Here is a 26,713-nt window from a genome sequence, read left to right on the forward strand (position 1 = left end):
CAAGCGGGCTTCATGGAATAGATGGCTTTGGGTTTGAGCTTAGAAGGATGACTAGGTAGGGAACAATAAGGGAACATTGTAGTGTAAGATGTCCTATGTAAAAAGAAATGAAGATTAGAAAGTATAAGGTATGGCTAGTAGTTCCTGCTTGGGGGAAGGGAGGTGAAATGGGACACTTTTTAATTCAATTAAGATACTAAAACATAGCCAGAGTTGTTATGTACCATCCTTTCTAAAATGGCAGCCTACATGACTCACCATTCACATGTTCTCCAATATAATTCAAGCTTTTCTTCTCTGTGTGTAGTTAGAAAACTCTGTAATTAAAGAGAATTCAGAGTCCTATCAGGGAAGAACCAAACCTCTCACTCAATTGGGATTTTCTAACAAAAGGAGTGGGTAACACCATTTCACTATAAAACAGTACTACTCAAAGTGTGTTCTGGAACATTTAAAACTGTTGGGAACCAATCCACAGAAGATAAGTATATTAATTGAGAGTAGGGTTTAGAAAGTCTATTGGCAATACAATATCACCACAACATTCATGCCCATGATTGGTGGCCTCATTTTGTTGAACAGGGTATAGAATGGTTTGGGTATACTGAACTCATGTCGTGGTTCATAGATGACACAAGCTACATTTTGATCATGTTTGGGGGACCACATACCAGTCTGTGATGGGTTAGAAATGAAAAAAAAAATTTTTTTTTTCTACCACAGATAGCTAGAGAAGCCCGTCAATAAAGAGTTAAGAGGAATGTTTATTCATCTATTCTCAGCAAATATTTATCTCATACCTACTGCACACTATTTTTTAGTTGTAGATTAGTATGTTTCATTCACAGGGTTTGCTGGGAGAGTAATTTTCAGCTTTTTCTCCTAAATTCAGCTTCCTTTCACCTGACTGTGGAAACTAGAGGTCGGGTGTTGTCCTAATAAATAACACAGTATTATGCTTATAACAACCCTAAAAGTTATTGAGCACTTACCATGTGCTATGCAATGTTCTAAGCATTTTACAAATATCCACTTATTTTATGTCAGGGCCCAGTCAGAAAGCTAATAACCACAATAGGTGTTCGAGTAGGGGTCATTTAACTTAGGGAACTGGTTATACAGGTGTGGGAGAGCTGAAGAAAGAAACAGAGATAATAACCATATGGAAGCAGCTACATGTACTTTACTCCCCAACATCCAGAAGAGCAACAGAGTTGGGTTTACCAGAATCCGGTAGATCACAGGAGGATGCTCAGACTTTTGATAAGAGGGTTACTCAGCTGTAGTTGATATCTCATGAATTTGAGAAATAACCCCATAGAGCCAGTGCTCCGTTCTCTGAAACAATGGCATGGACAGTCTATTGCTAGTATCTCTAAGAGGGCAGGTGTGTTGAAATAAGTTGGAGACTCAAATAAATGGGCATAAATAATGCTGACAAAAACAGCAAGAAACAGGAGGAGGTCCTTTCTTCATCCTCCGACTTTCCAGTCTACCTCTTTGTGCTTCTTATTGATAGAACGGTGAGATGTCCACTGGCAAAGGGGTCTGAGAAATGTAGTTTGCAGACTCCCTTCTCAGCACCAGAGAACAGGAGAGTAGATTTAGAGTGAGAGACAATAGACAAATAATAGGCACAATCATTTAACCTCATACAATCCTGTAAGGTAGGTGCTATTATTATCTCTGTTTTCAGATAAATAAACCAAGAGCCAGAGATTTTAATTAGTTGTCCAAGGACAACTGGTGGTGACAGTGGGTATGAACCAAGGCAGTCTGACTCTAGGGCCCCGTGCCCTTGCCTTGTATGCTGTACTATCTCTTTGTTAAACTGGGTAGTAGGTCTATTAAAGAGATTAGTTGATAAACACCATGTATTTACATACACTTATCACTGTTTCTCTGTTTTTATGATTCCTGTTAAAGTTTTTCATTTTGAAGTTAAAATATTTTAAAATTATTCTAGAGCATCTAAAGGATTCTGCCATTATTCTGTCTACAAAGAAGAGAAAATAGTAAGAGAAGCTTTGTATTCCTGATGTATGTGAAGCTTTATATTTCTCATGAAGCTGTACCTTTCTGTAATATGTCTTAATATGTTTGATTTTACATGTATGTGACTGGAGTGGTATTGGGTAATGGGGCACAGTGTTAGGGCTTATTCATTTATTTAACATATATTTATTGATACATTAATCTATTTCACATATTGTAGATGATGTTGAAATGGCAATGAATAAGACAGACACGGTTCCAGCTTTCATGGAGTTTATATTTTATTTATTCAATAAAGTAGACTGGTGAATTAGTGAAAGGCAATACAGTGACTTGCAATGTATTAGTGGACTTATTTATTTATTTAAATGAGTAATTGGACCAAGCACAAAGGTTGCTTTGAGATGTAGACTTAATTATTTCTGTCTTTGCATCCCAAGCAAGAGAAGGGAAGTAGGTTAATGGCCAGATGGCAAGTGACCATTTCTTTAGGACTTCAGAATATAATATGCAGAGATAGAGAAATGGCCTCATGGGAAAGTGCTCTAAAGTAATCAGAAACATTCAACTGGAAATATATTGGAAATAAAGTTAAAGTATCTTTAGTAATTTTTTTATTTGCCAAAGGAAACAACCCTCAACAATATAAGTTCGAGATAAAAGAGCAAGTAGTTGAAAAATTTATGAGTGTTCCATTATTACCTTCAGAGATTTTCAACCAGAGCCTAGAAACATTGGAACATGCCTTAATTTTTGGTAATCAAACATATTTAACCACCAAGACAGAAAATGAATTACGCTAAATAGATTATTGGTTCTTCTTTATGGTAGACCTTTGCCACATTTCTAGTTATAATGGGAAGATCTGAGATTGTATGTTTGAAATATTGGCATTTCCAGAACAATATATTTTTGTGCAATTAAGAGAATTTTTGACATGAGAAATATATTGTAAAATCCAGTATGATATCTCCATCCTTCTTTTTTTTTTTTTTTTTGTGGTACGTGGGCCTCTCACTGTTGTGGCCTCTCCCATTGCGGAGCACAGGCTCCGGATGCACAGGCCCAGCAGCTCTGCAGCATGTGGGATCCTCCCGGACTGGGGCACGAACCCGTGTCCCCTGCATCGGCAGGCAGACTCTCAACCACTGCACCACCAGGGAAGCCCTCCATCCTTCTTATAATGATTATATTATCACAGCTAGCTGGACACTTAACTCCAAGAATTTTTGTAGATATGTTAAGGCAAAAGCTTGGAATAAAGATGAAAACATACAAGAATGTACATTAATAAAGATGAGATGTAGGCTGAGCTAGTAAAACGAAGAGACATCTCCTCCGGTCCCCCTACCACAAGACAAGAAAGTCTCTACAAGACACCCACTTGAGACCTAGGGAAACATACAGACTGAAAGTGAGGGGATGGAAAAAGATATTCCATGCAAATGGACATCAAAAGAAAGCTGGAGTAGTAATACTCATATCAGATAAAATAGACTTTAAAATAATGTTACAAGAGACAAGGAAGGACACTACATAATGATCAAGGGATCAATCCAAGAAGAAGATATAACAATTATAAATATATATGCACCCAACATAGGAGCACCTCAATACATCAGGCAACTGCTAACAGCTATAAAAGAGGAAATCAACAGTAACACAGTAATAGTAGGGGACTTTAGCACCTCACTCACACCAATGGACAGATCATCCAAACAGAAAATTAATAAGGAAAAACAAGCTTTAAATGACACAATAGCCCAGATAGATTTAATTGATATTTATAGGACATTACATCCCAAAACAGCAGATTACACTTTCGTCTCAACTGCACATGGAACATTCTCCAGGATAGATCACATCTTGGGTCACAAATCAAGCCTCAGTAAATTTACGAAAATTGAAATCATATCAAGCATCTTTTTTGACCACAACGCTAAGAGATTAGAAATCCATTACAGGGAAAAAAACGTAAAAAAACACAAACACATGGAGGCTAAACAATACATTACCAAATAACCAAAAGATCACTGAAGAAATCAAAGAGGAAATCAGAGACAAATGACAATGAAAACACGACGATCCAAAACCTATGGGATGCAGCAAAAGCAGTTCTAAGAGAGAAGTTTATAGCTATACAAGCCTACCTCAAGAAACAAGAAAAATCTCAAACAATCTAACCTTACACCTAAAGGAACTAAAGAAAGAAGAATGAACGAAACCTAAAGTTAGCAGAAGGAAAGAAATCATAAAGATCAGAGCAGAAATAAATGAAATAGAAACAAAAAAGACAATAGGAAAGATCAATAAAACTAAAAGCTAGTTTTTTGAGAAGACAAAATTGATAAACCATTAGCCAGACTCATCAAGAAAAAGAGGGAGAGGACTCAAATCAATAGAATTAGAAATGAAAAAGGAGAAGTTACAACAGACACTGCAGAAATACAAAGCATCCTAAGAGACTACTACAAGCAACTCTATGCCAATAAAATGGACAACCTGGAAGAAATGGATAAATTCTTAGAAAGGTATAACCTTCCAAGACTGAACCAGGAAGAAATAGAAAATATGAACAGATGAAACACAAGTAATGAAATTGAAACTGTGATTTAAAAATCTTCCAACAAACAAAAATCCAGGACCAGATGGCTTCACAGGTGAATTCTGTCAAACATTTAGAGAAGAGCTAACACCCATCCTTCTCAAACTCTTCTAAAAAGTTGCAGAGGAACTCATTCTATGAGGCCACCATCATCCTGATTCCAAAAGCAGACAAGGATATGACAAAAAAAGAGAACTACAGACCAATATCACTAATGAATATAGATGCAAAAATCCTCAACAAAATACTAGCAAACAGAATCCAACAACACATTAAAAGGATTATACACGATGATCAAGTGGGATTTATCCCAGGGATGCAAGGATTCTTCAAAATACGCAAATCAATATGATACACCACATTAACAAATTAAGGAATAAAAACCATATGATCATCTCAATAGATGCAGAAAAAGCTTTTGACAAAATTCAACACCCATTTATGATAAAAAGTCTCCAGAAAAAGTGCATAGAGGGAACCTACCTCAACATAATAAAGGTCATATGTGACAAACCCACAGCAAGCATTATACTCAGTGGTGAAAACCTGAAAGCATTTCCACTAAGATTAGGAACAAGACAAGGATGTCCACTCTTGCCACTCTTATTCAACACAGTTTTGGAAGTCATAGCTTTGGCAGCCAGAGAAGCAAAAAAATAAAAGGGATACAAATTGGTAAAGAAGAAGTAAAACTGTCACTGTTTGCAGATGACATGATACTATACATAGGGAATCCTAAAGATGCTACCAGAAAACTACTAGAGCTAATCAATGAACTTGGTAGAGTAGCAGGATACAAAATTAATGCACAGAAATCTCTTGCATTCCTATACGCTAATGGTGAAAAATCTGAAAGAGAAATTAAGGAAACACTATTTACCATTGCTACAAAAAGCATAAAATACCTAGGAATAAACCTACCTAAGGAGACAAAAGACCTGTATGCAGAAAACTATGACATTGATGAAAGAAATTAAAGATGATACAAACAGATGGAGAGATATACCATTGTCTTGGATTGGAAGAATCAACATTGTGAAAATGACTATACGACCCAAAGCAATCTACAGATTCAATGCAATCCCTATCAAACTACCAATGGCATTTTTCACAGAACTAGAACAAAAAGTTTCATAATTTTTTTGGAAGCACAAAAGACCCCAAATAGCCAAAGCAATCTTGAGAAAGAAAAACGCAGCTGGGGGAATCAGGCTCCCTAACTTCAGATTATACTACAAAGTTACAGTAATGAACACAGTATGGTACTGGCACAAAAACAGAAATATAGCTCAATGGAACAGGATAGAAAGCCCAGAGATTAACCCACACACATATGGTCGCCTTATCTTTGATATAGGAGGCAAGAATATACAAAGGAGAAAAGACAGCCTCTTCAATAAGTGGTGCTGGGAAAAGTGGACAGCTACATATAAAAGAATGAAATTAGAACACACCCTAACACCATAAACAAAAATAAACTCGGGCTTCCCTGGTGGCGCAGTGGTTGAGAGTCTACCTGCCAATGCAGGGGACACGGGTTCGTTCCCCAGTCCGGGAAGATCCCACGTGCCGCGTAGCAGCTGCGCCCGTGAGCTATGGCCGCTGAGCCTGCGCGTCAGGAGCCTGTGCTCTGCAACGGCAGAGGCCACACAGTGAGAGGCCCACGTACTGCAAAAAAAAAAAAAAAAAGCAAAACTCCCCAAAAACTCAAAATGAATTAAAGACCTAAATGTAAGTCCAGACACTATCAAACTCTTAGAGGAAAACATAGACAGAACACTCTATGACATAAATCACAGCAAGATCTTTGGTGACCCACCTCCTAGAGTAATGGAAATAAAAACAAAAATAAACAAATGGGACCTAATGAAACTTAAAAGCTTTTGTTCAGCAAAGGAAACTACAAACAAGATGAAAAGACAACCTGCAGAATGGGAGAAAATATTTGGAAACGAATCAATGGACAAAGGATTAATCTCCAAAATATATAAACAGCTCATGCAGCTCAATATTAAAAAAACAAACAACCCAATCCAAAAATGGGCAGAAGACCTAAATAGACATTTCCCCAAAGAAGACATACAAGAAGCCAAGAAGCATATGAAAAGCTTCTCAACATCACTTATTATTAGAGAAATGCAAATCAAAACTACAATGAGGTATCACCTCACACCAGTTAGAATGGGCATCATCAGAAAATCTACAATCAACAGATGCTGGAGAGGCTGTGGAGAAAAGGGAACCCTCTTGCACTGCTGGTGGGAATGTAAATTGATACAGCCACTATGGAGAACAGTATGGAGGTTTCTTAAAAAACTAAAAATAAAATTACCATATGACCCAGCAATCCCACTACTGGGCATATACTCAGAGAAAACCATAATTCAAAAAGGCACATGCACCCCAGTGTTCATTGCAGCACTATTTACAATTGTCAGGTCATGGAAGCAACCTAAATGCCCATTGACAGACGAATGGATAAAGATATGGTACATATATACAATGGAATATTACTCAGCCATAGAAAGAAATGAATTTGGATCATTTGTAGAGATGTGGATGAAACTAGAGATTGTCATACGGAGTGAAGTAAGTCAAAAAGAGCAAAACAAATATCATATATTAACGCATATATGTGGAACCTAGAATAATGGTACAGATGAACCGGTTTGCAGGGCAGAAATTGAGACACACATACAGAGAACAAACATATGGTCACCAAGGGGGAAAGTGACATGGGGGGGATGGTGGTGTGATAAATTGGGAGGTTGGGATTGACAGATATACACTAATATGTATAAAATGGATAAGTAATAAGAACCTGCTGTATAAAAAAATAAAATTCAAAAAAAAAAAAGATAAGAAACTGAAAGGAGGGGCTTAAATCCAGGAATCCGCAACACAAAGACCTGCAATAGATGCATCAGAAGTGCTGACTGGGTTGCGTATTGTGGACTGGTTTGAGCAGTCACCTGTGAAGTCCATTACGAGGATAAGGCACTATTCCAGCTTTCATCTAAAGGTGAAATGCTCTTATCTGCAAAACCCTCCTTCTGTTATCCACTTGTTTCTTTGAGACATTTTATTTTTTCAGTTTTCCGGTTCACTCTTCTACTGCTTCAACTCTTCAACTTTAAAGAATGATTGATGACTTTCTTGGAATTTGACCTTTAACTGTATTTCCTGGTTCCTGATTTTTGTATCTTTCTTTTGGCATGGTGTCTCTAAAAGTTAATCCTTTGGTTAAGGAGTTATTTGGCTTAGCTCTTGGGTTTCCAGTGCATCTGAGCTTCCATTACAGACAGCCTTATAGATGGCCTGAACACTTACTGGGCTAGTTACCAAGATCTCTTGGCCTGTACTTGTCCATATGCAAAGAATGCCTGGTGTTGGTAGGCAGCAAAATAAAATTTGTCTACAACTGACATGTATCCTTTTAAGCTCTGAAACTTTCTTTAACATTTTAAACTAATTTTGATTTACAAAAATCCAAACATGTTTCACAAACTTTCTTGCTTTTATAAGCAGTGTATGATGAGCAAAATATAAGCATTTCTTGATGACTCATTTTAATTTTGAAAATTAACTACTATACCACAACATGAAAGAGAGTAAATGCACTTTACTAAATGGTCCCAGACAGCTATATATTTTGCATCCTTATGTCGTAATGATTTTTTTTTTCCAGTTGTTAAGCTATCAAATAAACCATTCCCCAAGATCTCCCTGAGATGTTGTTTGTAATTGAAAAACCAGATAACCAAACTGATTAAAATAATATCACTCATAAAAGTAGGTGACCTCTGGGTGATGGCTGATGGACTTTACTTTTAGCCAGGAGCCTAGAACCAACCTCTTCTCCCCACTCCTGCCCCCCACCAAGTGATTGCCTTTTCCAAAAGATAATTTCAGTGAGGCAGAGCCTGTTAAAGGCCAGTGAGGATAATTAAATTAAATCCAGGAGCTTGGGACAGGCAAGCCAGAGTTAAGACTGTGAGCTTGAGTGGTACCAGTTTGAAAGGCAGCATTAGCTCTGGTTTCTGATGAAACAATCATTTTGGTGCTACTTTGGAATATCTTTTCCAGTTGCTAAAACAGCCAAAGTCTGTGACTCTAGTCCCTGGAGAATATACCTTTGGGGACAGTGCTTATGCCTTTCAGAGTCCAAGAACCTTGTCTTCTTACCTGGATTCATGATTATATCCCTAATCTGCCCCAGGGTTCTCTCTCCTAGCTTTTCTCTGCAAGGTGTTTACCCTCTTTTACCTAAGAACAGAAGTCAGTCAACTACAGCCAGTGGGCCAGATCTGTTTTGTATATCTTACAAAATAACAATGGCTGTTACATTTGTAAGCAGTTGAAAAAAAAAAGAATAATATTTCATAACATGTGAAACGTATTTAAAATTCAAATATTTATGCCCATACATAAAGTTTTATTGGAATACAGCCACACATTCATTTATGTATTATCTATGACTGCTTTCACATGGCAGATGACTCTTAGGCAAAGCCTAAAATATTTATTATCTGGACTTTTACAAAAAATGTTGCTGACCTCTGCCCAAGTAGATTGCATGAGTCTCTCCTTTTACCCCAGCATCATCCATCTTCTTACCTTCATTTTGTAAATAGGACCTTTCATAGCAACAACAACAACTACAAAACACATATATGTTTTAAAATAGTATGTTTAAGGAAGGGAAACCATATTGCAGATATGTCCGTGACATTCCAGTGCAATATAAATTGCTGAATGTTGAATCCCCCCAGTTTGAATGATAGCAAAGAATTTAATCATGGGCACGTTTTCAGGAAGTGTTCAGAAATAAAGTCCTCATGGACATTGCCCCTCTGAAAGCCACATGGTGGAGTTATTTAGTCTCCACTCCCTTGGGAACTCTTAGTAATATACCTGGGCTAATATTTGTTGTGGCTCAAGTGATTTTCTCTCCTTTATCCTGGGGGAAGGGAACAGCAACCAAAAGGAACATGCTGCTCCCACACTGTGAAACTGCCAGGAAAGGGGGGAAAAACTATAATCATTCACTTCTGTTGTACGAGGCAGAAGTGAAGGAGTAACCAGGAAACAAATTTATCAAGGGTCCCTCTGTGCAGACTGCACCATGCTTAATTTAGCTAAATACACGTATACACGAAAGGCACAGCTCTTATTTTGTAGGAGCCTAAGCCTGAAATCAAAATGTGAAGGTCAGACTGGTATGTATTTCTGACTCCAGAATGAAGCCCTCAGGCCTGCTGCTGTGTGTGGCCTTGTTGGCTCAGTCTCTCTCTCTTCCCCATGTCTGCTTCCATATTCTGCTGGTTCTGGAGCACTGTAGGGGGTTCTCAGGGCATCATTCTTCCCTCTAAACTTTTGCCCACTCTGGACCTTCCCCAGGAATACCCTGTCTACTACATCCCTCTTAGGCAAATTCTATACTAGACTCAAGAATCCAGAAAAATTCCCACTTAAAAAAATATATGGCTGCCTTGAAACACACCAAATGACTCTTCTAACTTCTTATTATCATTTCATTCATTGAGTATGGTCTTATATTTTCAGTTTATATTTTCTTTAAGTATTTTATTTGTGCTAGTCCTAATTCTTCAATTAAATGTCAATTCTTGAGGTCAATTAAAGGTTGTATCTTTATTTCTCATTGGAAAGTCCTAGCATTTACAGACACACACACACACACACACACACACACACACACACACACAGTTTATCCTCATTATTCATAGATTTTGTATTTGCAAATACACTTATTTGCTAAAATATATTTGTAACTGTAAAATCAATACTCGTGATACTTTCGTGGTCATTTGTGGATATGCAGAGTCCACAAAAATTTTGAATTTCCCCAAATGCATGTTCTAATCTCATACTGTAAACAAGTATTCTTTTCATGGTCTAGTTAGTGCCATGTTTTAGGTAATTTGGTGCTTTTTGTTGGTGATTTTGTTTTTTAGAATCCCCTTAAGCATAGTGCAGAAGTGCTGTCTAGTGTTCCTCAGTGTAAGAAGGCTGGGATGTGCGTCACAGAGAAATTATGAGTGAGATAGGCTTTGTTCAGGCATGAGTTACAGTGCCCTTGGCCATGAGTCCAATGTTAATGAATCACATTATACATTAAATAAGATGTCTTTGAGCAGAAACACACATAAAATAAGGTTATTTATTGATCTACTGATGAAAATGTGACCAGAGGCCCACAGGAACCTAAGCCTGTATTTCCCCTAGGAGCAATTGTTTGGTATTCAACTAGTTCAGTGTTCCCAGTGACTTTATAGAATATAATTACTACTACTGTAAATAATAAGAATTGATAAATATATACGCATGTATATAGGTATATAAACACGAGTGAACTTTTGGGCCAACCCTATATATATATAGGGCCAACTCTGGTACATAAGTTGTCCCACCCTCCATCATTCACCACTGTCAGAGTAAATATGCATCTAGCCTCAGTACAACATGTGAAAAATCTGTTATTTGATGAGCTTCAGAAGCAGTTTAATGGATTAAGTTTTCCTGTTCTTCAACATCCAGACCTTCAGGATGTCCTAGTTATTCCTGTTATTGGACCTAGGAGCAAGTTGGGCTTCCCTGGTGGGGCAGTGGTTAAGAACCCTCCTGCCAATGCAGGGGACACGGGTTCGAGCCCCAGTCTGGGAAGATCCCACATGCCGCGGCACAACTAAGCCCGTGCACCACAATTACTGAACCTGTGCTCTAGAGCCTGTAAGCCACAACTACTAAGCCCACGTGCCACAATTACTGAAGTCTGCATGCCTAGAGCCCACACACCACAGCAGAGAGCAACCCCCCACTCGCCACAACTAGAGAAAACCGGCACACAGCAACAAAGACCCAGTGCAGCCAAAAAAAAATAAAACACCTCCTATATATATATATATTTTTTTTTTTTTTTCTTCCCAAGAAACCTGGGGTTATTGGTGGCTTCTTGGGCACTTTTGTGTACACTTTATGGACCCATGAGCCTGCAATACCTAAGTCTTTAGTTGTTCACTTTCTCATCCTATGCTTCCTGTCCCCCTCCAGATATATGCTTCTGACATTGGGTTTCTAGTTAGATAAACAATTGAGATGAAAAGGAGCATGTCATTTTGGTTATTGTGAAAGAACCTGATGCTACCTGTCTGTTGTCAAACCATAGTTTTCTCTTTATTTCAACATGAATCAACAGCCTGCCTTTACTTCAATATCAGTCAAGGGAAAAATAAGCTTTCATTCAGAGGTGACAAACATTCAGCCCACTTGTCACCTCTCCCTTCTTGTTCGTGGTTCATGTCGCTAATTGCTCGTGGTACTCCTGCTGCACCCTGATGTAATTGTATTTTACAGAGAGAGGAGAGCTTGCTTCCTCTCTCTGCTCTCCACCACGTGAGGATACAAGGAAAAGTCAGCAGTCTGCAATGTAGAGGAGGGGTCTCACCAGAACTTGACCATGCTGACATCCTGAACTTGGGACCTTTAGGCCACAGAACAGGGAGAAATGAAATTATGTTGTTTATAAGCCAACCAGCATGTGGTTTGCAATAGCTGCCTGAACTGACTATGACAACAGTGTGCTTGTAAAGCAAGCCAAGCCCACCACTATTTGGGCTTGTCTTACAATACATTTTATAGACTCACAGGAGCGAGAAGGATTGTAGATGTCAGTTAATTCACCCACATAATGGTTAAATTTCTTCTGCAATATCCCTGACAATAATTCATTTGGCTTCAACATCTCCAGTCGTGGTGAAATCTCATTGTATTTGGGAACCGCTGCAGTTTTGTCTGTCTGTGGATCAAGCCAAAGTCTGCTTCTCTCTAATTTCTCCCCAACATTCCTCCTCATTCTGTTCTTTGAAGCTAAACAGGCCAAGCTGTTCTCTCTCTTTTATATGAGAATATTTAAATATCTAAGGAGAACACAGATGTTTTCCCTCTTTTCTTCCTTCAAGACTCCTCAATCCCTTTGACTCCAACTGAAAAAGAGGATTTCACATCCTGTCAGGACAGAGGTCTCTTGAACACAATTTGTCCAGGTGAAGTTCAGCTTATACCGAGTAGAATGGGCTGTGGCCTCTCCCGTTGCGGAGCACAGGCTCCGGACGTGCAGGCTCAGCGGCCATGGCTCACGGGACCAGCCGCTCCGCGGCATGTGGGATCTTCCCGGACCGGGGCACGAACCCGTGTCCCCTGCATCGGCAGGCAGAATCTCAACCACTGCGCCACCAGGGAAGCCCTGTCACCTTTGTTTTTGGATACCCTGCGTCTAAAATCCACTCCTCCCACTCCTGAGTCACTTTTTCCTGGTGGAATCCTATTTCTTCTGTGGAATTCAGACATCTTCCCTTACATCCTGTCCCCCTCCTTTGTTCTTAAAATCACCTTATATATACATCTTCATTTTGGCATATATCACATCGAATGGTGATTTACTTATTCATTCATTCATTATTTATTTACATCTGTTTATCCCACTAAATACTAAGCTCCTTGAGACAAGGACAAGGTGTTATTCATCACTGGATTCCCCTTTATGTCGGGTGCAAGCTAGAGACTCAATAAACGATGTTGACTAAATGGATAAGTGACTATGGACTAAGACTCCCTTCAGCCTTTTTTAGCAGTTGTACTACATGGTTGAGTCATGTTGAGTACCTTGCCAATTTACATTTCTGAAACCTTTTCACCTTTTCACTGAAACCAGCTAAGCCAGGTTTTCTTCATCACACTTATGCCTACATATATGTATTTTAACCTTACATATGTATTGAAAAATTAAGGTCTGAGAAGCATATTTTAATTAAAATAATTCCAAATTATTTTAAGCTATTTATTAATCCAGAGTAGACTTTATATTAACTCATGGTACCGTAGGTACTTGGAAACAATGAAACGTTCTTTCTTTCAGCCAGTGTTTCACTCTTTCAGATTACCCTCCTGTAGGAAAATTTTATTAGCTATTTATATAAAACTTCCTGAAATGTCAGCCATCAAGAACCTGAGAATCAACAAAGACAACAGGTTAAGCAGATTTTTTTGTTTTTGCTTTTGCTCTATTTTGATAGCAGAGAGAAGAGTGAGAGCAGAGCGAGCTTCTCACGCCTATCCCCAAGCCCTGTGTTTTGGACCATGTGATCCCTCTGTGGATTCACGTCCGTAGCATGTCAGAGATTCCTTTACTGTGTTTCTGTGTCTTTTCCTCCCTGAAGAACAGATCAACTTTTTTATTTTTGAAAGCAGTTGTTTGGCACAAAGTGCTACAAAATGACGTCTAAACAACCAAAGTATGTTCTCAAGCCATAGAATGCTGGACAGGTGTAATAGAGACTCGCTTCCCCATTTGGGATTTTCTGTTACTTTGAACTGTCCTTTACCTCTCTTTGACTTTTCATGTGGTTGTGTAAAAAAAGGCAAATAAAAATAATCCTGGTTAATTCCATTCATAATTTCTATGGCACATCTACTTGGTGCATAGAATTTATTATGGCACATCATATTTTAAAGTATATGTATGGTGTGGGAGCTATGGTCAAAAAACCTTGTAATTCTAAGCATTTATCATAAAATTATTATTTTCCCATTAACCATGTCATTATTTTCTGGATGCTCAAGTATGCTTTGTTTCTCTTCTGGATCCATTCCCCCCACCCCCCACCCCCACTCCGCCATCAGAATAAATGCTTCTAGTTATATAATGGATCTCCATGGGAAAATCAAGTCAAGTTATATTAAACTTATTGGACTTGGCTATTTAAAATTTGTCATTGTAAGTGTCTGAGAACACAAGGAAAAATGAGAAATAAATGTGAGGAATCAGGTAAATATTACTGGAATGTCTTGAAATGAGTCTGAAATAGCTTTGTCTGTGGTCTAAACTATTGCTTTAACATTTTTAGAGCATTTATCTAAGGGTCCTTTATTGTACAACCAAAAGCAATTTTTCAGACCCCTTGATGATTATGTTCACTAGAAACGAAAGCGTGTTCCAGTAACATCTCTGATTTCTATCTATATGTCATCAAGATTTTAAGTAGTTTTCCTCTATTTCCCACCCCCTATAAACTCCCTAAATTCAAAGTTTGCCTTCTCTCTAACATTTAGCACATCATTGGTGCTCAATAAATGTTTACCAGTTGGGATACTTACATTTAACAGCTGTAACCTTGACTCCAAGGACAGCTGCATTTTAATGATGTGGGACATGATTTATATGTAAGCTGCTCAAACTCATAACTAAAGCACTTAGGCTCCCTTGGGTTGAAAGGTGGTAGATTAAGGTAAAATGGTACTATTATTTAACTCCGAAAGAGGTAAATTACACTGGCAAAATGCTATTTGATGTTGCTGGCAAACCGCTGTGGTATAATGCTTCGCTGCTATCAGGAAACATGGTTCAGTGGTTGGAGCTGTGGTGTAGGAGGGAGGAGCCCTGGGTGCCATTTCTGGTTAATTTACTGACTTCCTGGGTGACCTTGGTCAACTCACTTAGCCTCCCCATGCCTCAGTTCCCTCCCTAGGAATGGAAAGGACAAAGCCTTTCAAGACTGTGCTCTGAAGGGATATTTTAAGAGTGCAACTTTGAAATGCTTCATCAATAGCATTTTTGTAGTAATGAGTTTTTTTGTTTTTCTTGCATCTGTGCTGTTGGCTGTAGTAAGGCAGTATATATTAATATGCCCTTAGCCAGAACACACAAAGTCAGCCCTCAGAGTGGCCATGGGCTCAGGATTCTGTATTTCAGAACAGGACCACACCCACCCCCCCACAATATCACTGCCTCCAGACACTTTGATTCCACACCTGTCCATGCACAGTTCTTACCACTTGGTCCTCACCATTTAAAAAATAGATTTTTAACAAAAGAAATAAGCACTTTCCTGAATCCATGGTTGTGAGAACAGTGCGGATTGTGAATCAACTCCGGCAGTAATCAGAGAAGAACCTGTTCATATGTTGGAGAAAAATAACGAGCAAACTCCCAAACTTAAAGCTTCTGTTGACTTCTGAGTTGTACAACAGAGTAGGGGACAGTAGGGGGTCCTCATCTCTGTCTGTTTCAACCTGATGAGCCTACTGAATGAGGATGTCCTGTAGTGGGAACAGATAGCATTTCAGATTTTGTAGGACCATATCTTGAATTCTGACCATCTTTCTTCACTCTGAATTCCTGGAATGGCTACTTAGGCTGCTGGAATCCTGACAACACCTAGACAGACATACAGCAATTCATCCACACTACCTGTCAGATGTAAGTTCCTTAGGAATTTAGTAGTTGAGGTATGAGGTATAAGGAGGAAAAAAGAGAAGAGAAGATCAGTATATAAAATATTTTCGATTTTCTTGATTAATTGACTAAAATGTTCCAATGAAAATCTTTCTTGATGACTTTTTATCACTTATGAAAATGTATTGGGCTTTTCTTAGGGGAATGGAGAGTGTCTGTTACTGACTTGGAATCTCATTTTAACCATCTTTACAAACACAGTAATTAGCATGTACTTCTATAGTGCAGTGGCTCCCATACAGGAAAATTGAAGTAACCTTCAAGGAAGTTGGGAAATAATAGCGATTTTAAAGGGAAAATATATATATGGTAAACATAAATACACACAGCTACATTTTTGAGGTTATGGGTTATGGCTTCTGGACTGCCATCACATTTTGTATTTACTGATTTTAGTTGTAAATTATACTATGATTTATTTCTATTTCTTGATTTCTTTACTTTTTTTAAAAAAACATCTTTATTGGAGTATAATTGCTTTTTTTTTTTTTTTTTTTGTGGTACGTGGGCCTCTCACTGCTGTGGCCTCTCCCATTGCGGAGCACAGGCTCCGGACGCGCAGGCTCAGCGGCCATGGCTCACGGGCCCAGCCGCTCCACGGCATGTGGGATCCTCCCAGACCGGGGCACAAACCCGTGTCCCCTGCATCGGCCGGCGGACTCTCAACCACTGCGCCGCCAGGGAAGCCCAGTATAATTGCTTTACAATGGTGTGTTAGTATTTTCTGTATAACAAAGTGAATCAGCTATACATATACATATATACCCATAGCCGCTCCCTCTTGCGTCTCCCTCCTACCCTCCCTATCCCACCCCTCTAGGTGGTCACAAAGTACCAAGCTGATCTCCCTGTGCTATGTGGCTGCTTCCCACTAGCTATTTTACATTTGGTACTGTATATATGTCCATGCCACTCTCTCACTTCATCCCAGCGTACACTTCCCGGTGACCTCAAGTCCATTCTCTATGTCTGTGTCTTTATTCTGTCCTGCCCCTAGGTTCTTCAGAACCTTTTTTTTTTTTTTTTTAGCTTCCATATATATGTATTAGCATATGGTATTTGTTTTTCTCTTTCTGACTTACTTCACTCTGTATGACGGACTCTAGGTCCATCCATCTCACTACAAATAACTCAATTTGGTCTCTTTTTATGGCTGAGTAATATTCTGTTGTATATATGTGCCATATCTTTATCCATTCATCTGTTGATGGATACTTAGGTTTCTTCGATGTCCTGGCTGTTGTAAACAGAGCTGCAATGAACATTGTGGTACATGACTCTTTTTGAATTATGGTTTTCTCGAGTATATGCCCAGTAGTGGGATTGCTGGGTCATATGGTAATTCTATTTTTAGTTTTTTAAGGAACCTCCATGCTGTTCTCCATAGTGGCTGTATCAATTTATATTCCCACCAACAGTGCAAGAGGGTTCCCTTTTCTCCACACACTCTCCAGCATTTGTTGTTTGTAGATTTTCTGATGATGCCCGTTCTAACTGGTGTGAGGTGATACCTCATTGTAGTTTTGATTTGCATTTCTCTAATGATTAGTGATGCTCGGCATTCTTTCATGTGTTTGCTGGCAACCTGTATAACTTCTTTGGAGAAATATCTGTTTAGGTCTTCTGCCCATTTTTGGATTGGGTTGTTTGTTTTTTTGATATTGAGCTGCATGAGCTGGTGTATATTTTGGAGATTAATCCATTGTCATTTGCTTCATTTGCAAATATTTTCTCCCATTCTGATGGTTGTCTTTTCATCTTGTTTATGGTTTCCTTTGCTGTGCAAAAGCTTATAAGTTTCATTAGGTTCCATTTGTTTATTTTTCTTTTTATTTCCATTACTTTAGGAGGTGGATCAAAAAAGATCTTGCTGTGATTTATGTGAAAGAATTTCTTCCTCTGTTTTCCTCTAAGAGTTTTATAGTGTCCGGTCTTACATTTAGGTCTCTAATCCATTTTGAGTTTATTTTAGTGTATGGTGTTAGGGAGTGTTCTAATTTCATTCTTTTACATGCAGCTGTCCAGTTTTCCCAGCACCACTTATTGAAGATGCTGTCTTTTCTCCATTGTATGTCCTTGCCTCCTTTGTCATAGATTAGTTGACCATAGGTGTGTAGGTTTATCTCTGGGCTTTCTATCCTATTCCACTGATCTATATTTCTGTTTTTGTGCCTGTACCATATTGTCTTGATTACTGTAGCTTTGTAGTATACTCTGAAGTCAGGGAGTCTGATTACTCCAGCTCTCTTTTTTTCCCTCAAGACTGCTTTGGCTATTCGGGGTCTTTTGTGTCTCCATATAAATTTTAAGATTTTTTATTCTACTTCTGTAAAAACTGGCATTGGCAATTTGATAAGGATTGCACTGAACCTGTAGATTGCTTTGGGTAGTATAGTCATTTTCACAATGTTGATTCTTCCAATACAAGAACATGGTATATCTCTCCATCTGTTTGTATCGTCTTTAATTTCTTTCATCAGTGTCTTATCGTTTTCTGCATACAGGTCTTTTGTCTCCCTAGGTAGGTTTATTGCTAGGTATTTTATTCTTTTTGTTGCAATGGTAAATGGGAGTGTTTCCTTAATTTCTCTTTCAGATATTTCATCATTAGTGTATAGGAATGTGAGATATTTCTGTGTATTAATTTTGTATCCTGATACTTTACCAAATTCATTGATCAGCTCTAGTAGTTTTCTGGTAGCATGTTTAGGTTTTCTATGTATAGTATCATGTAATCTGCAAACAGTGACAGTTTTATTTCTTCTTTTCTGATTTGGATTCCTTTTATTTCTTTTTCTTCTCTGATTGCTGTGGCTAAAAGTTCGAAAACTATGTTGAATAACAGTGGTGAGAGTGGGCAAACTTGTCTTGTTCCTGATCTTAGTGGAAATGGTTTCAGTTTTTCCCCATTGAGAATGATGTTGGCTGTGGGTTTGTCATGTATGGGCCTTTATTATGTTGAGGTAAGTTCCTTCTATGCCTACTTTGTTGATGGTTTTTATCATAAATTGATGTTGAATTTTGTTGAAAGCTTTTTCTGCATCTATTGAGATGATCATATGCTTTTTCTCTTTCAGTTTATTAATATGCTGTATCATATTGATTGATTTGCGTATACTGAAGAATCCTTGCATTCCTGGGATAAACCCCACTGGATCATGGTATATGGTTCTTTTAATGTGCTGTTGGATTCTGTTTGCTAGTATTTTGTTGAGGATTTTTACATCTATGTTCATTAATGATATTGGCCTGTAGTTTTCTTTTTTTGTATGGTTTTGGTATCACGGTGATGGTGGCCTTGTAGAATGAGTTTGGGAGTGTTCGTCACTCTGCTATATTTTGGAAGAGTTTGAGAAAGATAACTGTTAGCTCTTCTGTAAATGTTTTATAGAATTCGCCTGTGAAGCCATCTGGTCCTAGGCTTTTGTTTGTTGGAAGATTTTTAATCACAGTTTCCATTTCAGTGCTTGTGATTGGTCTGTTTATATTTTCTATTTCTTTCTGGTTCAGTATCAGAAGGTTGTGCTTTTCTAAGAATTTGTCCATTGTTCCAGGTTGTCCATTTTATGGGCATATAGTTGCTCATAGTAATCTCTCATGATGCTTTGTATTTCTGCAGTGTCAGTTGTTACTTCTCCTTTTTCGTTTCTAATTATATTGATTTGAGTCTTCTCCCTTTTTTTCTTGATGAGTCTGGCTAACAGTTTATCAATTTTTTTATCTTCTCAAAGAAACAGCTTTTAGTTTTATTGATCTTTGCTATCCTTTCCTTCATTTCTTTTTCATTTATTTTTGTTCTGATCTTTATGATTTCTTTCCTTCTTCTAACTTTGGGGTTTTCTTTTGTTCTTCTTTCTCTCATTGCTTTAGATGTAATGTTAGGTTGTTCATTTGAGATTTTTCTTGTTTCTTGAGGTAGGATTGTATTGCTATAAACTTCCCTCTTAGAACTGCTTTTCTGCATCCCGTAGGTTTTGGCTGGTGGTGTTTTCATTGTCTTTTGTTTCTAGGTATTTTTTGATTTCCTCTTTGATTTCTTCAGTGAAGTCTTGCTTATTTAGTAGCATATTGTTTAGCCTCCACGTGTTTATATTTTTTACAGGTTTTTTTTCCTGTAATTGATACCTAGTCTCATAGCATTGTGGTCAGAAAAGATACTTGATACGATTTCAATTTCCTTAAATTTACCAAGGCTTGATTTGTGATCCAAGATATGATCTATCCTGGAGAATGTTCCATAAGCACTTGAGAAGAAAGTGTATTCTGTTGTCTGTGGATGGAATGTCTTATAAATATCAATTAAGTCCATCTTGTTTATTGTATCATTTAAAGCTTGTGTTTCCTTATTTATTTTCATTTTGGATGATCTGTCTCTTTGTGAAAGTGGGCTGTTAAAGTCCACTACTATTATTGTGTTACTGTCGATTTCCCCTTTTATGGCTGTTAGCATATGCCTTATGTATTGAGGGGCTCCTAAGTTGGGTGCATAAATATTTCAATTGTTATATCTTCTTCTTGGATTGATCCCTTGATCATTATGTAGTGTCCTACTTTGTCTCTTGTAGTAGTCTTTATTTTAAAGTCTATTTTGTCTGATATGAGAATTGCTACTCCAGCTTTCGTTTGATTTCCATTTGCATGGAATATCTTTTTCAATCCCTTCACTTTCAGTCTGTATGTGTCCTTAGGTCTGAAGTGTCTCTCTTGTAGACAGCATATATACGGGTTTTTGTTTTTGTATCCACTCAGCCAGTCTGTGTCTTTTGATTGGAGCATTTAATCCATTTACATTTAAGGTAATTATCGATATATATGTTCATATTACCATTTTCTTAATTGTCTTGGGTTTGTTACTGTAGGTCTTTTCTTTCTCTTGTGTTTCCTGCCTAGAGAAATTCCTTTAGCATTTGTTGTAAAGCTGGTTTGGTGGTGCTGAGTTCTCTTAGCTTTTGCTTGTCTTTAAAGGTTTTAGTTTCTCTGCTTAATCTGAATGGGATCCTTGCTAGATAGAGCCATTTTGGTTGTAGGTTTTTCCCTTTCATCACTTTAAATATGTCCTGCCACTCCCTTCTGCCTTGCAGAGTTTCTGTTGACAGATCAGCTGTTATCCTTATTGGGATTCCCTTGTATGTTATTTGTTGCTTTTCCCTTGCTGCTTTTAATATTTTTTTTATATATCTAATTTTTGATAGATTAATATGTGTTTTGGCATGTTTCTCCTTGGGTTTATCCTGTATGGGACTCTCTGTGCTTCCTGGACTGGATTGACTATTTCCTTTCCCATATTAGTGAAGTTTTTAACTATAATCTCTTCAGATATTTTCTCAGACCCTTTCTATTTCTCTTTTTCTTCTGGGACCCTTATAATTCAAATGTTGGTGCCTTTAATGTTGTCGCAGAAATCTCTGAGACTGTCCTCAATTTTTTTCATTCTTTTTTCTTTATTCTGCTGTGCGGTAGTGATTTCCACTATTTTATCTTCCAGGTCACTTATCCGTTCTTCTACCTCAGTTATTCTTCCATTGATTCCTTCTAGAGAATTTTTAATTTCATTTATTGTGTTGTTCATCATTGTTTGTTTGCTCTTTAGTTCTTCTAGGTCCTTGTTAAAGCTTTCTTGTATTTTCTCCATTCTATTTCCAAGATTTTGGATCATCTTTACTATCATTACTCTGAATTCTTTTTCAGGTAGACTGCCTATTTCCTTTTCAATTGTTTGGTCTGGTGTGTTTCTACCTTTCTCCTTCATCTGCCGTGTATTTCTCTGTTTTCTCATTTTGCTACTTGCTCTGTTTGGAGTCTCCTTTTCTCAGTCTGCAAGTTTGTAGTTCCCATTGCTTTTGGTGTCTGCCCCCAGTGGGTAATGTTGGTTCATTGGCTTGTGTAGGTTTCCTGGTGGAGGGAACTGGTGCCTGTGTTCTGGTCAATGAGGCTGGATCTTGTCTTTCTGGTGGGCAGGACCATATCCGGTGGTATGTTTTGGGGTGTCTGTGAACTTATTATGATTTTAGGCAGCCTCTCTGCTAATGGGTATGGTTGTGTTTCTGTCTTGCTAGTTGTTGCCATGGGGTGTCCAGCCCTGGAGCTTGCTGGTCGTTGAGTGGAGCTGGTTCTTAGCATTGAGACAGGTATCTCTGGGAGAGCCCTCACCAATTGATAGTACGTGGGGCCAGGAGGTCTCTAGTGTACTAATGTCCTGAACTCGGCTCTCCCACCTCAGAGGCTCAGGCCTGACACCTGGCCAGAACACCAAGACCCTTTCTGCCACATGGCTCATTATAAAGGGGAGAAAGAAAAAAATAGAAAGAAAGAGAGAAAGAAAAATAAAATAAAATAAAGGTTATTAAAATAAAAAAATATTAAAGTAAAAAAATTAAAAAATAAAAAAAAAGAAGAGAGCAACCAAACCAATAAACAAATCCACCAATGATAAGTGCTAAATACTATATTAAAAAAAAAACCGACAGACAGAAGTCTAGGACAAATGGTACAAGCAAACCTTTACAGACAAAATCACACAAAGAAGCATACACATACACACACACATAAAGAGAAAAAGAAAAAAAAATATTTATATAAAAAAGTAAGAGAGCAACCAAATCAATAAACAAATCTACCAATGATAATAATCTCTAAATACTAAACTAAGATAAACATAAAACCAGAAACAAATTAGATACAGAAAGCAAACCCCAAGTCTAAAGTTGCTCCCAAAGTCCACTGTCTCAATTTTGGGATGATTTATTGTCTATTTAGGTATTCCACAGATGCAGGGTATATCAAGTTGATTGTGGAGATTTAATCCACTATTCCTGAGGCTGAACGGAGAAATTTCCCTTTCTCTTCTCTGTTTGCACTGCCCCTGGGGTTCAGCTTTGGATTTGGCCCTGCCTCTGCATTTAAGTCACCCTCTGGCATCTGTTCTTTGCCCAGACCGGAGGGGGTTAAAGGAACGGCTGATTAGGGAGCTCTGGCTCCTTCAGGCCACGGGGAGGGAGGGGTATGGAATGTGCGGGGAGCCTGCAGTGGCAGAGGCCAGCATGATGTTTCAACAGCCTGAGGTGCGCCATGTGTTCTCCCGGGGAAGTTCTCCCTGGATCACGGGACCCTGTCTGTGGCAGGCTGCACAGGCTCCTGGGAGGGGAGGTGTGGATAGTGACCTGTGCTCGCACACGGGCTTCTTGGTGGCTGCAGCAGCAGCCTTAGCGTTTCATGCCCGTCTCTGGGGTCCGCACTGATAGCTGCGGCTTGTGCTCATCTCTGGAGCTCATTTAGGTGGTGCTCCGAATCCCCTCTCCTCACGCACCCCAAACAATGGTCTCTTGCCTCTTAGGCAGTTCCAGACATTTTCCCGGACTCCCTCCTGGCTTGCTATGGCGCATTAGCTACCTTCAGGCTGTGTTCACGCAGCCAACCCCAGTCCTCTCCCTGGGATCCAAACTCTGAAGCCCGAGCCTCAGCTCCCAGCCCCGCCCGCCCCGGCAGGTGAGCAGACAAGCCTCTCAGGCTGTTGAGTGCTGGTCGGCACTGATCCTCTGTGCGGGAATCTCTCTGCTTTGCCCTCTGCACCCCTGTTGCTGTGCTCTCCTCCGTGGCTCTGAAGTTTCCCCCCTGCCTAACCCCCATCTCCACCAGTGAAGGGGCTTCCTAGTGTGTGGAAACTTTTCCCCCTTCACAGCTCCCTCCCAGAGAAACAGGTCCTGTCCCTATTCTTTTGTCTCTGTTTATTCTTTTTTCTTTTGCCCTACCCAGGTACATGGGGAGTTTCTTGCCTTTTAGGAAGTCTGAGGTCTTCTGCCAGCGTTCAGTAGGTGTTCTATAGGAGCTGTCACGTGTAGATGTATTTTAGACGCATTTGTGGGGAGGAAGGTTATCTGCACGTCTTATTCCTCTGCCATCTTCAAGGTCCCCCCCCTTTTTATTTTTAACAAGAGTATCTTATGTCAAATTTGTGCTTTATATATTTTGATAATGTGTGCTAAACTTTATGACTCTCACATGTGGATTGAAAAGCAAACAAAGAATTCGTTAGTTATTTCCACTTTTAATCAAGAAATTTATGATGCAATGAAAGTAACTTTTAATCATAAAACTACTTTTAATATTAAAATTCCCACAGGAAAACAGTTTGATATTGTTGAATCTAAAACACTGATTATAGAACAGTAGTGTCTGAAACTCTATTTTCCCCCATTATAATCATTGCTTGTATAAATATTTTGGTTAATTTAAAGTTTCGTAGGAATTTAACTTTTAGATTTTGGCAGAAAAGGCAATATGTGCTAAATGCCAACAAATCCTCATCTGAAAAAATATGTGTACATACAATACTTATATTTAATACAGGTAGTAAGAAACCTAAAGATTTTATGCTAAATGAAATAAAATGTTAGGCAAGGAGGGAGTTGCTAGTGATTATTAAGTAATTTCATTGTTGATTTCATTATGTTGATTATGGGGATTTTGAGGAGACATTAGTTATTGTTGGTGAAGGTGGATGTTGACCCATGAGAGAGGTATTAAATGGAACAATAGTTTTTAAAAAGCATTGCATTTTATAAAATTAAGGCATTAAGCCAGATTTATCCAATAGGTAGTTTGCCTCAAATCTTTCTGACTCAGTTAAATCAGACAGAACTGAATTATTTTGATTTGCTTGACTTATGAGGGTAAAAACAATACAATAACTGACTACCAGGTTTTATCAACAACCCTATGAGGTATGTATTACTAACCACAAAGAAAAGTGAAGTAACTTGTCCAAGATCACACAGCCAGTAGATAGTAGGGTTGGGACAGCACAACATCACTCCTCAGTCTGCACTCAGAACCTCTAAACTGTATTTCCATCTTCAGGAGTCTTATGAATGCTGCAGAAGTGGTAGGACTGGCCTTAGGCATGCTACGGTGTTGCCCATATTAGCAAAATTACATTAGGGAGTTCCTAATTCAGCTCTTTTCCCCACAACACACATAAACCCAAATACAAGCACAGACACATATATTATCGGTTTGTAAGGTAATTCAAAGTGTAACAATACTACCTCAGAATTGTAAAGACCTACAAATAATAAAACAACGTTCACACTAATGTTTTTATGTCAGGAACCCTGAGGGTTTGAAATATTATCCTGTGAAAACACATGAGATTCTTGGTTCAGAGACAAAAGACTTGATTATTCATGGTAAGATAGGCAGCATAAGCTTCCTGTTTGCATTGGTTTCCATCTGCACCCCCAGATCCCAAGGTGGTCACTTGGAGATGGACCCAGGTAGATGCTGGGCATGCAGTGTATTTGTGTCACAGATAAGAAATCCCAATCTTTAAAGGGGTTGCAAGCAAACCTGCCCTACCTTTGCCCAGGGGGAGATCTCACTATATTTTTATTATCTTTATTATATTGGGCAGCAAATAAATCTTCCCTCTGCCTAGGAAGGTGATGCTATTGCTATCTTGCAAGGCTGTTTTCCACTCTTGAAAAGAATGCCTTGAAAATACATTTTGAAATGATAGAGTAAAAGTTATCAGTAACTCTGCTTATAAGACATGTATATACATGAAGGAGACCCATAAAAAAACATTTCCCAAAAATATATTTTCTATAATCCATGCTAACTCATTTAACACTCATAGTCACTCATTTGCCTATTGAGATTAATAGGCAAATCTTATATTTTCTATTTTATAGATTTCTCTACTTATAAAATGATTCTCTTGGCTAGGTAAGACTAATGTAGCTTTCATAACCTAAAAATAATTTAGTTGATAAAATATATATAAATGTTTGAAAAAAATCTCAAGTACACAAAGTGATGTTTAAAGGGAATAATTCTCATACAATAAAGGATTAGTGTAAAAAGGTTTTTCTCTAACACTATTTTATATTCTTTGTTTATTTTTTACTACCTACTTGACAAGGGGTAGATGAGCTAAGTGTAAGGATATGTATTGGGATCACTGGCAATCAAAGAAGGAATAGAAATAAAGATAATACACTTCCTAGATTATATAATAAATCAATAGAAAATATATATATATCAATATATAATAAATCAATAGAAAAAATCAATATAATAAATCAATAAATAAAAAAAAATTTAAAAAAATCAAATAGAAAAAATCAAAAATCAAAAAATTGATACCCTATGGAAAACTACACATTATGTAAAGCAACAACAATCTGTATTAGAATAGTTATATGCATAATGTTAGGTTCCCAGTTTTTAAGGTGTGGAACTGCTAAATGTGCTCACCTTGGGATCAAGGCATCCTTTATAATGGGAAGAATTTAAACCTGATGAATATGGTCTACTACAAGAATTTCAAAGGGATTGACTTACTATTACTAGGCTCTTTTATTAGACAAGGCAGCTTAGATTTCAGCCCACTTTGATGGACAAAATTAAGCCACAGAAAATTGGTTATTTGTCTAATATTACTGAGTAAAGAAGAGATATTAATATGGTGTTGCTGTGTAGGGGATATGTGAGAATTGGGGATGGGAAGACTCACATTTTCTATTTCAGCTCCTACCTAGAAAGAGGCAAGGGAGGAAGTGAAAGTCGCTGGCAGCTTGAGGTGAATTAGAGCAAGCAGCCAAAGGGCAGTAAATGGTGTTGATCATTTACTCAGAAGTACTCTGGGGCTGTGGCTATTTCAACACCAAATGAGCTTATTGTTTCTCATTGTAGGGAGCCCTTCCGTTATTATTGATGACTGACACAAGCTGAAAAATGGCCGCAATTGTACAACATCCAAAATATGTTTGCAGTAAATTCTGGAAGATTTGGCCTCATCCATC

This window comes from Monodon monoceros, unplaced genomic scaffold (genome assembly GCF_005190385.1).
Source record: "Monodon monoceros isolate NGI ecotype Baffin Bay Population unplaced genomic scaffold, NGI_Narwhal_1 Super_Scaffold_11, whole genome shotgun sequence".
NCBI classification, from domain to species: Eukaryota; Metazoa; Chordata; class Mammalia; order Artiodactyla; family Monodontidae; genus Monodon; species Monodon monoceros.